This window comes from Ostrea edulis, chromosome 9 (assembly GCF_947568905.1).
Source record: "Ostrea edulis chromosome 9, xbOstEdul1.1, whole genome shotgun sequence".
Lineage (NCBI taxonomy): Eukaryota > Metazoa > Mollusca > Bivalvia > Ostreida > Ostreidae > Ostrea > Ostrea edulis.
Window position 1 is genome coordinate 40,857,340 of NC_079172.1, and position 12,632 is coordinate 40,869,971.

General features: G+C 36.9%; 1 protein-coding gene across 1 annotated transcript in view; it reads right to left on the minus strand.

Moving 5' to 3' along the window:
- LOC125660373 (uncharacterized) overlaps window positions 1-12,632 on the minus strand; it is a 250,437-nt gene that overhangs the window by 176,790 nt on the left and 61,015 nt on the right. Inside the window, exon 3 of the mRNA XM_056149213.1 lies at window positions 7,307-7,421. The gene's annotated coding sequence lies outside the window, so the exon portion shown is untranslated. The remainder of the gene's footprint in view (window positions 1-7,306; window positions 7,422-12,632) is intronic.

Sequence of the window (12,632 nt, forward strand, 5' to 3'; positions counted from 1 at the left end):
CATCGCTCACCTGAGTCACCTTGGTCCATATCTGAAGACTTTCCATAAATATTTGAATGTAAAACCTTAGTTCCTATTGTGGCCCCAACCTACCCCTGGAGGCCATGATTTTTACAAAATGTCAGAAATCTTTCATGTGAATGTCAACTTCTTTGGCCCTATTGTTCTTGAGAAGATTTTCCCTATGTATCTGTATGTAAAACTTTGATTCCCTAGTGTAGCCCCAACCTACCCCCGAAGGCCATGATTTGAAGAAACATGAATTTGCACAACGTCAGGAATCTTTTATGTAAATCTCAGCTTTTCTGGCTCAGTGGTTCTTGAGAAGAATATGTTTAAAGATTTTCCCTATATATTTCTATGTAAAAAATTGATCCCCTATTGTGGCCCCAACCTACCCCCGGGGGCCATGATTTTAACAAACTTGAATCTGCACAATGTCTGGAACCTTTCATATAAATATCAGCTCCTCTGGCCCAGTGGTTCTTAAGATTTTAAAATGACCCTACCCTAATTTTTTAAGATGAAAATGTGAAAAGTTTACAACGACAGACAACGGGCAAATTTTGATAAGAAAAGCTTACTTGAGCCTTCAGCTCAGATGAGCTAAAAATGACTTTAAGGAATTTTGTTATATGTGAAAAATGTTTTCTGGTGCTACTGCCAGATATGGTTAGAGGTATGGCTAAAAAGGTGAAGATAACGAACAGTGATCAATATCAAAACTCCTATCAGGAATTCAAATTAGAGAGTTGGGCTAACACTTGATTAGATAAACGAGGCAATCCGGAATCAAAATCAGTGAGTAACAAAAGTCCTAACAATTGGTATGAAACATGTCAGACAGCATTTGACCCAATGATAGGTTGTATTGGCAAATTATATCGTTATAACAACTATAGAATTTGTGAAATGCTGACTTTGAACGAGTCGGTTGAATTCTCTGTAACATCAACTTATTTGTTAGTATCCTACCTAGATGTAGAAACTGATCATATGCAGAACAAGCTCTTGCATATCGAATATATTATGCTCTGAAGGCTGTGTAGCTATATTATTCCTTTTTCACTACATGAAAATATCCTAAACGGACTTGTTTTACTGTGTTGTCCTTATGTATTGTGATATTTTACCTTATACACATTCTGTATAAATCACACTACATAATGTGTGTGTATGTGTGTGTGTGTGTGTGTGTGTGAGAGAGAGAGAGAGAGAGAGAGAGAGAGAGAGAGAGAGAGAGAGAGAGAGAGAGAGAGAGAGAGAGAGAGAGAGAGAGAGAGAGAGAGAGAGAGAGAGAGAGAGAGAAAGAAATTACAAGAAGATTTGGTTCCAAATCCTTCCCATGGCCATCAAACTTTTCATTGTCAACAATTTTGTAATAAATTTCTACCTTTCATAAAAATATTTAAGTTTAATATTGCAAAACGAACCCTTAAAGGTTTCTCACAGCATTTTGAAGTATATAGATAGTACTTTAACCAAAGGAGAAAGCTATTTTGTATAACTTTGTTTTTCTAAAAAAAAAAAAAAAATAAATGCCTAGAATGAAGGATGTTTTGTTAAGAACTAGTGGGCAATTTGTTTTATGTTCTAAGAGGATTTCAAAATCATTAAAAAATAATTGAACACAATCACATTCCCAAAATATATGTTCTATTGTTTCTTCGTCATTGTGACAGAAAGTGCACATCTTAGAGTTCATCCTTTTTATTTTAAATAAAAATGAATTTGTTGCTTATTGATTATTCTGTATTCTAACCACTGTAGTTTGTATTGCGATGTGTATTGTATTTAGTACAAAATCCCCATAATGGAGAAATAAAGATTGAATAAATAAATGTGTAACGATATCAGCCCGATAATACAAAATATCAGAGACATCTATTTTAATGTAAATGTGCAGTGGAAGGGAAGCAATTTATTGAAGTAAATTTTATTTAATGATGTTTTCTGAAGGACATTTGACGAAAAAGGAATCTGTTTCAGAGTATCTAAACTTTCTGCTAATGGATTTCGCTGGATAAACTTATTAGATTTGGTCGCGATCAGAGCAATATTCAGCGCCAGAAGGAGGAAAATATAATTAAGTAAGCACTGAAAAACAAAACTATGGAATATGCCCATAATAAATACGAAATGTAATTGACTTCAGAATTGGATATTTCTCTTGACGTTAAAATAAAGGGAGACAAAAGTCTAAGGGAAAAACCAGATAACGAAGGACATTTATTTTCCTCTTTCTTCCGAAGGTCATGAAAGGTACGATATGTTCTTGTCTATATCCATGCATGTAGGGATGTCAGAAACTAGAAGACAAAAAAAAAATCTGAACAAAAATGTGATGTTGACAATAGAAATACAGAATTAATCAATCTTGCATGGTTTAAAGCAATACAAGCTGTAACTGACGGCAAATAAATTGAAAAATAAAAGAAGAAATATTTAACATATTTGTGATTGAATATATATAACTTAATGGAATCAGAGTGAATCTGAAGCAATAGACTAGTCAAATCAGCAGAAAATGTCGATTCATGAATCATTATCATCCTGTCAGTAATCCCTGCTTGTAATCTCCGATGTGCATTGACCTCGGAGGTCACCAGTTCGGAAAAAAGCGAGAGGCACTGAGCTCGTGTCAAATTTGTAAACAATTTAACATTCCAATTCTATAGAAAATTCACTATCAAAATTTCATTTGAGTGGCATATTTACGTAATTATTACTTTCGTACACTAGAGTACTTCTTGTCATTCATGAAACGATGTAATATTTTAAAACGAAAGACGTGTAGTTACCTACGTCAGTTTCCGTCTCTGTATATGACCTTGGCCTCGGCAACCTGCTTATGTTCGGCAATCATCGTTCCCATGTCCTTGTGTACGACGCAATGGCGGTTTATACGAAACGCTCATTGTAGGTATGCTCTCAAACAATATTCCCTTGTTTATTTTGCCGGATTTTTCTTCAGATGTGCCATTGCTCGTTAAAACCATTAAATTCCGTTTACCTGATCAGGATATAGCGCTCACGGCGGGTGTGACCGGTCGACAGGAGATGCTTACTCCTCTTAGGCACCTGATCCCGCCTCTGGTGTGTCCAGGGGTCCGTGTTTGTCCAACTCTGTATTTTGTATTGCTTATAGGAGTTATGAGATTGATCACTGTTCGTTATCTTCACCTTTATAGGAGTGATGAGATTGATCACTGTTCGTTACCTTCACCTTTCATTGGTGCATTTCATGTATTAATGGCCGATATACATTGTTGTTTGACCAAATAATAGAAAATCCCACGTAAACACAACAAATTCCTACTTCATTCGATATCCTATGACCTCAAGAGGAATATCGGATCATTTGGATGAAAATTTCCACTCGTCTCGTTGGTCCAATGCTAAGAGCATTCGCTTCATGACCGGAAGGTAATGAGTTCAAACCCAGCGTACCATGGCTGCGTCATAACTGAGACGTAAAAAATAGTGACTGACTCTCGACATTTAGAAATGAAAGTCTTAAAAAAACATCGTTACATGTAACAATAGGCGTTGACACGATAAAGAACTCTCGATGTAAGAATCCTGTAAATCATAAATTTGTGGCACTTCATAGACCTACAGCTGATGTCTCAATTTGAGTGAAAAATTCTCAAAGAGACGAAAAACGTTACAGTGGAAGAAAAGATGGTAAGTGGCTTGCTAGTAAGCATTATAGGGCTTTGATTCCCGTAGAAAACATTTTCCCTTGACATACTGACATGGATGCAACTAAGACCAAGGGTCTTTTGTGAAAATTTAAAACAGACGTTTGTCAGATCCAGCACTTTATAATCACAATGACAAAAATTCTTTGAGAGCTTAGTAAACGTTGTCCACAGGTGTAGTCAGACACCAGGAGAAGGCATTATCGAAAATTGTAGATCTTCGTTACAGAATAGGTTCCTTTCAAGTGAAATGCAAAGATACATGCGACAAAGAGAGTAAAGCACTTATGCCTGACAAGACTCCCAGCCACAGCAAACCTACAGTAACTTTGCAGATTTTTTCACTCATATGGAGACGTCACAATTTTCGGCGAGGGACTGCAAAATTTAGACCCAGGCGCTTTTGGCCTTTGAGCAGGGAGGGATCTTTATCGTGTCACATCTGCTGCTGTGACAATGGACCTCGGTTTTTGCGGTCTCATCCGAAGGTCTGCCCAATTTAATCTCCTCTTCCGACAAGCAAGGGGTACAGAGGACCTATTCTAACCTGGACCAAGATTTAGAAATATTTAGGAAATCGATTCTTTTAAGTTGATGAGAAAAAGCCGCAGTTGGTTAACCTTCAGCTCAAACTTCACAGACAGATCAATAGAGGTTATTCTCCAACTTCATTACATTAAATCCATTGGGTTTGTAAAAAATCCTGGATTTCGTTAAGATAGTACTGATCCTATTACCCATCACAGCTAAATGTTAAAAGTAGTTCAATGCATGAAAAAGTATCAAAACCAACTGTAGATTACGAGATCGCAATGACTCAATGCTAAGGTAACGTGACAGAGCTCTTTGGAGAATTTAATCCAGATGCCTCCATAAATTAAGGGTTTAAATCATCAACGAAAAAATGATTGGGGGAGGGGCGAGAACAAGGGTACACCCCTATCCGCCTCCTTCTCCACCCCCAAACCCCAGATGTCCAGCATTGTCAGTAAAGGTGAAGACAAAGAGCTATGACAATAGAAGGTTTGACGTGTTTCATGCCGATTATTAGGCCGTTCTTAGCACACTGATTTTCACTACGGATAACTCCGTTTACCTGATCAAGATATAGGGTTCACGGCGGTTGTGACCGGTCGACAGGAGAGGCTTACTCCTCCTAGGCACCTGATCCCACCTCTGGTATATCCAGGGGTCCGTATTTGCCCAACTCTCTGTTTTGTATTGCTCATAGGAGTTATGAGATTGATCACTATTCGTTATCTTCGCCTTACAATTGTGACATTTTAAATCTTCACCAAGTCTCACTCTGCAGCACACAGAGTAACGCGTGTACGAGACATGTATGAAATGTATTTCTTAAAACAGAATTATTAGAATTCCCTGCCGTTAAAATAGACGTACTATATTTATCAAATAGTTCTATATTCATACGCGCATTATTTACATTTTTTCTCCCCTGAAAGTTCTCAAACATTGTTTTGGCAAAAGGAAGTAATTGTACGTTTTGAAATGTTTGCTCTTGCGGGCTTGCTTACAACCTCTCGACACCGTGTAATAAGCTTCGAACAACGATTACAGGCTTCAGAACTATTTTAAGCAGAAATTATTTAGAGAGGAAGTTTACTTCGTCTCAGACCAAGTTGATCATGTATCACGACCTCAACATTGCAATAACGACAAAACAAGCTGTACAGTATTGTATGGTTTACGATACGATATCAAACTTCAAAATACGCCTTTTACCGTGGAGTTCCGAGGTAGAATAGGTCCTCAGTACCCCTTGCTTGTCGTAAGAGGCTACTAAATGGGGCGGTCTATCGGATGAGACCGTGGTACGATAAAGATCTCTCCCTGCTCAAAGAACCGAAAGTGCCGAGCATAGGCCTAAATTTTGCGGCCCTTCACTGGTGATGTCCGATATGAGTGAAAAATTCTCTAGAGGGACGTTAAACAACATGCAATAAATATTAATCCTGGCAATCTGCACTTAATGATGAGTAGAAATCACTTTCACTGCTACATGTACTTAATAACTGAAGGCGATGGAAAACAACGGGTTCACTCTCTTTAGCATTACCTAGACCTGTGTATGGTATTTATAGAGCTAAAGAGCCGACACTGATAATAGTCACAATCACTGCATATCCGATGTAGCTCTCTAGTTACTGTGAATGACACAGAAGGTAAAGGCGACCATCTCTGGTTGGTAACCTCCCGCTAGATCTCACGAGCGTCAGATAGATCCGTCCCTGTTCGCGCGGTACTTGTTAGTGGAAGTAATTTTCATCAGATTAAAATTTAAATTATTTTCATTCCTGAGTCGATAAAAGGTATTGAATGCACTGAAGTGAAAGTTAGCCTTACATGCGTGTCTGATGTTGAATCACAAAATCAAATGTTTTCATTTGTTGATTGAAATGCATGTATTTTCTCTCGGTACTTCTTCCTTAAGTATGTTTCAAAACATGTTACTTTCTGGTTTGCAATGTGTTTTACTAACATGTTTGAAATACACATTCAGAGAGAGAGAGAGAGAGAGAGAGAGAGAGAGAGAGAGAGAGAGAGAGAGAGGGTTGAACACCCGTCGTACAGCAGACCAATACCAACAGAAATATCAGACTTCACAGGAATTCAATTAGCGCTTTCGCTCATTAAACATTTCTATCTATCTATATACAAAGCACTAAAACGACCTAACGACACGAACAATGAAAATTGTCATGACAATTTTTCGGGACAACCAGTTCCTTCCTCAATGACGAAGAAGTTTATTACCTGAAGATTAAAAAGTAAATCAATAACACAACACTATCTCCCTTCAAAACTATTTATGACCCTTAGCTCAAAAGCACTAGCCAAGTGGACTGCACTCGGTTTTTTTCTCAAAGCAGGCAAATCAGAACAAGTTTGAGAATAGAAAATGTCATTTATTTAGTAAATGACGAAAAGTTTTTACAGTACAGGGGTCATTAAAACCAAGTTAAAAACTAGTGTCTACAATAAACGACATGATGAAAGATTTCCAATAAAACACGTGCGATCAGTCGGATATACAAACTTTAACGTAATTTCCAATTAACATTGCCTAATTAAGGATCGAATTCATTAACAAGTCAAATCCAGTCAAAGTCAAGCGTACATAAAACTCGGACCTTAATGAGTCGTACAGGAAAGTGTTCTTCATCTAATCGAGTTTTCCAGTGTCCATGCAAATATGTAGATGTAGATGTAATTTTCGATGCTTACATTTCAAAACAAGGAAATATCTCAATACCCGGATATAAGTGGTAAACATTTGTTTAGTAAAGGTTCACAATGGTCTATATACACTGTAATCGCATTATTCGATCTAGACTTTCCAGCATTATCACTTATGATCAGTGTAGTTTTCCACTCGTGTATTTTTTAGAGGGGAAAAAAATCAACATTCGATTCCAGACATGTTGTATTGAATGGTGAACAGATGTGTATCTATGACATGTAAAATGATAAAAAGATGCTTTGTCTTTAAAAACAAATGTACTCATATTTATTGTCTTAAAAATCTGCCTATTCCAAAATACCCAAAAATGTACAATACGAATAAGAAAGGAATTACTTACCTAAATAAGTCATAAAATCCTCTTCCAGTGATGTATCATTGGTTCCTTTTCACCGTCAATGAAAAAAAATCTTCCGCGTTGATGCGATACGCGGTGCGACTTATTTCACCGCTACCTGAAGAAAAAAAATATATTGGTCTACACATCATTGATTTCACAAATACTCAGACACTCATATTTAGTGACAGGTGTACTATCGTGATTCATTAACAGTTGGTAAAGCATTATACTTCTGTACAACAGCTGATTGGCGCTGAAACTTCTGTCACTGTTTACATTACGATAGAGTGTGGTCGTGAGAGTTTACCAAATAAAAAAAGCCTCTGAATTAAAAGAAATCGATTAAAGGTCGTGAACTTCATCTATTGTCATCAATTTAAATTACGAGGATTTTTATCTAATACCGATCGCGAATCAAATAAGATATCGTATATGGTTGTTGAATTAATATTTATTTACTGGGATTTGCAGAGCGCTTCTTCTTTATACATTACATATAATTACATAGCGGATTGATTTTCAAAATACAAGTTTTTTTTATATTATTAAATGCGTAGTAATGAATACAGGGTATTTAGCATGTGCGTCACGATACCAGGAACATGCAATATCATCACGAATAACCATTACATTCTTCTTAGAAAGTGTACCTCAATGTCCTCTGTCCATGTATTCAATTTTAAGCATACAATATCCATGCCATGTTTTCATTAAAAGATGTATTTTTTATGTTTCAGTACATACAAATTAATTATATTTTTTATATAATCTTGGTAATGATCTTTATTTCAGTTTTTCCCTTTTAATTTGTTATTATCACTGAGTATGTAATAAAATATATCTTTTTTACATCCCGCCGTATATTAACTCGACCAATCAGCACCCAGCTCTTTGGCCATTAATCTTATATTGGGAGCTCGGGTTTTGTAGGGTGCAATGTGGAGAACGGTTTGTATCAGTGGCGGATCCAGAAAATTTTCAAACAGGGGTGGGGTGCGATGGGTGGGGTTGCGACTCAAGTTTGCACCTTTTCTGTTCAGAAACAGGGATCAGGGTTGGGATGAAGAATGACAGTAAAGCTAGATCATTTTTGTTAATAATGTTCAACAAAAGGACTGGGGGTTGCAGTCCCTATAACCTATCCTCTAGATCCGCCACTGGGAATGATTCTCGCTGTAGTACGTGACTTGGTGCTTTTTGTCATTTTAAAATTACTCAAAATCTATATTTAAACACAATTCCCAGAAGTTCTTCAACAGCCACCACACAGTTTTAATTTACAAAATACTCTAGAATTTCTGTACGAAAGATAGTTTTAAACTCTGTAAATATTTGCGTTTCAACTTCCGCCAGATCACCATAGTTATCGATTTATGTCCCTGAGCAGATTTAAATTTAACAGCACAACTTTTCATATTTGTTCTCATAACACCTTTACATACTTTTAAAAGTGACGTTGAACGATCAATAAAAAAGAAATTCAATTCCTATGAACCACGATTGTGAATCCCCCCCCCCCCCCAATAACGAGTTATACGCTGTAGTACTCGGATAGATTCAGAGCAGTTTTAACTTTCTATCTAAACTTAATGCATAATGTATTGATAAAAAGCCATTGTTCGTCCATTATTGTTGAATATTATAATTTAAACGAACTTGTGAAAATTGAAGATTAATACTCCAATACCGGTGTTTTAGAACGACCCCCCCCCCCCCCCCCCCCCCCCCCCCCCAGAAGTCTGACTTTAGCGGGGTTACGGATAAATTAAAGTTTAAGTTCACTGCGGGAACAGAAAAAAGGCAGTATAGCATAACTTCTCAAATATTGACAATCAAGCAAGTTAAGGGGCGAGATGAAAAGATCGATTTCGGATTAAAATCTAAATTCAAATAGGGGGAGGGGGATTAGTTTCTGTAAACCGACATCAATTACACTTTGGTGTAAAAAGACAGGTGATTGTCAAAACCCACATAATAATATTACATTTTAATGAACATTTGATAGTTTTAATGCGCACTTTCATTTGTGAATAAACAATAAAAAATGTATACAGAATGTTACATGTAATTACATGTATACTCGTATGTTTTACTTGTTACTCAATTAGTTTCAACATTCATCATATTTAGTTTTAAGGGGATATGGGTGTCTTGGTGAAAACTATGTGAATTTACTTTTATGTCAGACATTGAAATTTTGATTTCGCCCCTAAGATGAAATACATCATGCGCATAATATTGAACTGTGAATTACCCAAATACTGTAAATTCCGTGAATTACCCAAATACTGTAAATTCCGTGAATTACCCAAATACTGTAAATTTCATGAATTACCCACATACTGTACATTTCGTGAATTACCCATATACTGTAAATTCCGGGAATTACCCATATACTGTTAATTCCGTGAATTATCCAAATACTGTAAATTCCGTGAATTACCCAAATATTTGTATATGTACTCTAAATTCAGTGAATTACACTAATTCTTGAATATGGCAACATCTGCGTTCAACGTCATGCCGTAAAAACGCAAATTCACAAGTATTATACACACACAATGATTTAAAAACGTGACTCTTGATTTAGCTGGAAAGAATTCTCGCGCATTGATAGGAAGATGCACTCTAGTAATAACTCACACATTGGAGAGAATGCAGAGTGTACAATACGTTGATATCAGTTGTGTACAAATCGGCATCGCCTGAGAGCATAATCTTTGAAGATATTCTCAAGGGTCTGACAAGTTTTACCATATGGACAAAGGCCAAGGGGACTTGACTAAAATCACTAGTATCACATGAAAGTATGTCATTCTTAAGTCTTTTGTACCCGTGAATTGGTATTGAAAATGTAATATGAAGAGTTATTCTATGCAGTAAGGCCTTGTCTGTAGCTTTGAAATTCCAGATTTTGGAAAATAATAAACATGGCTTTTCTAAGATTGTTGTACTTCACTAACATAACAGCAATATTTGCTTCCACTATAAAGAATGTATTACCATCGGGACTTAACCTGTGTATCGAAAAGCATATTAATTCACGCACACTAACTTGATGCATTTGTTTCATTAAATCTCTAAAATAAATAAAGTTGCAAGTTTCACTTTGTAGCCAGATTTCCGAGGGAAGTCACACGATGAGGAAGTCTCACTCTATAACGAGTTTTAGAGCGAGCTTCTCTCCGGATGTCTATCTATAATTGGAGCTTCCTAGGGAACTATCTGGCTCTAGAGCTGGACTTCCCTAAGGGAATTCTAGAGCAGGAATTCTCACTCTAGAGCAAGGTTTCCTCAGGTGAATTCTTATTCTAGAGCAGGGTTTCCTCAGGGGAATTCTTATTCTAGAGCAGAGTTTCCTCAGGGGAACTCTCACTCTAGAGCAGGGTTTCTTCAGGGGAATTCTTATTCTAGAGCAGGGTTTCCTCGGGGGAATTCTCACTCTAGAACAGGGTTTCCTCAGGGGAATTTTTATTCTAGAGCAGGGTTTCCTCAGGGGAATTTTAATTCTAGAGCAGTTTCCTCAGGGAAATTCTCACTCTAGAGCAGGGTTTCCTCAGGGGAATTCTTATTCTAAAGCAGGGTTTCCTCAGGGGAATTCTCCCTCTAGAGAAGGGTTTCCTCAGGGGAATTCTCACTCTATATCAGGGTTTCCTCAGGGAATTTCTCACTCTATACCCCCAAACCTTAGAACCAGACTTCCCGGGAAAGGCTTATTAAGAGGGAAGCATAATTCTATAATACCAGTGTTTGATGATTTTTCCTTTTTTGAGAAAATGCAAATGGGAAAAGTATTCTCTGTACGATATACAAATAAAGAATACTCAAGGTGTGTGGACGGAATATCCTTTTAGGGTTTGATCTAAAGTCCTGCCGTCTTATGTGAGTACATTGAAACAACATTTTAATCAACATACCAATATACATTTTGAATAGGCCTGTGCAGCACTTAAGCTTATTCGAGCTCTCTCTTGTACAATACAGAACACCGATTTTTAAACTCTCACAAAAAATCCAAACATTCTTGACATCAATGGAAGAATACAGATGAAACACCCCAAATACCAAAGGACTAACAGAAATTCTGAATGTAAAGTGATAACAAAGGACTAACAGAAATTCTGAATGTAAAGTGATGACAAAGGACTAACAGAAATTCTTAATGTAAAGTGATGACAGAGGACTAACAGAAATTCTGAATGTAAAGTGATGACAAAGGACTGACAGAAATTCTGAATGTAAAGTGATGACAAAGGACTAACAGAAGTGATGACAAAGGACTAACAGAAATTCTGAATGTAAAGTGATGACAAAGGACTAACAGAAGTGATGACAAAGGACTAACAGAAATTCTGAATGTAAAGTGATGACAAAGGACTAACAGAAATTCTGAATGTAAAGTGATGACAGAGGACTAACAGAAATTCTGAATGTAAAGTGATGACAGAGGACTAACAGAAATTCTGAATGTAAAGTGGTGACAGAGGACTAACAGAAATTCTGAATGTAAAGTGGTGACAGAGGACTAACAGAAATTCTGAATGTAAAGTGATGACAAAGGACTAACAGAAATTCAGAATGTAAAGTGATGACAGAGGACTAACAGAAATTCTGAATGTAAAGTGATGACAGAGGACTAACAGAAATTCTGAATGTAAAGTGGTGACAGAGGACTAACAGAAATTCTGAATGTAAAGTGGTGACAGAGGACTAACAGAAATTCTGAATGTATAGTGGTGACAAGGGACTAACAGAAATTCTGAATGTATAGTGATGACAAAGGACTAACAGAAATTCTGAATGTAAAGTGATGACAGAGGACTAACAGAAATTCTGAATGTAAAGTGATGACAGAGGACTAACAGAAATTCTGAATGTAAAGTGGTGACAAAGCTGCACTTACGCATGCCGAATAGTGAAACAATGAATGAAAGAAAAGTCATTATTTCCCCAATACATGTCGAAGAATTTAGTGATACGGAGCATCTGGAGTATGTAGAGTTTAAATATATCTACTGAATGTTGTGTAGTAACATTTCTAGATTCGGGCTATAATAGGTCCTCAGTAACCCTTGCTTGTCGTAAGAGGGGCGGCCCTTCGGATGAGACCGCATAAACCGAACCCCTGTGTACAGCAGGTGTGGCACGATATAGATCCCTCCCTACTCAAAGGCCGTTAGCACCGAGCATTGGCCTGAATTTTGCAGCCCTTCACCGGCAATGGTGACGACTCCATATGAGTGAAAAATTCTCGAGTGGGATGTTAAACAATATACAACCAATCAACATTTCTAGAAGTACCTATGAATACAAGCAATATGGGTAT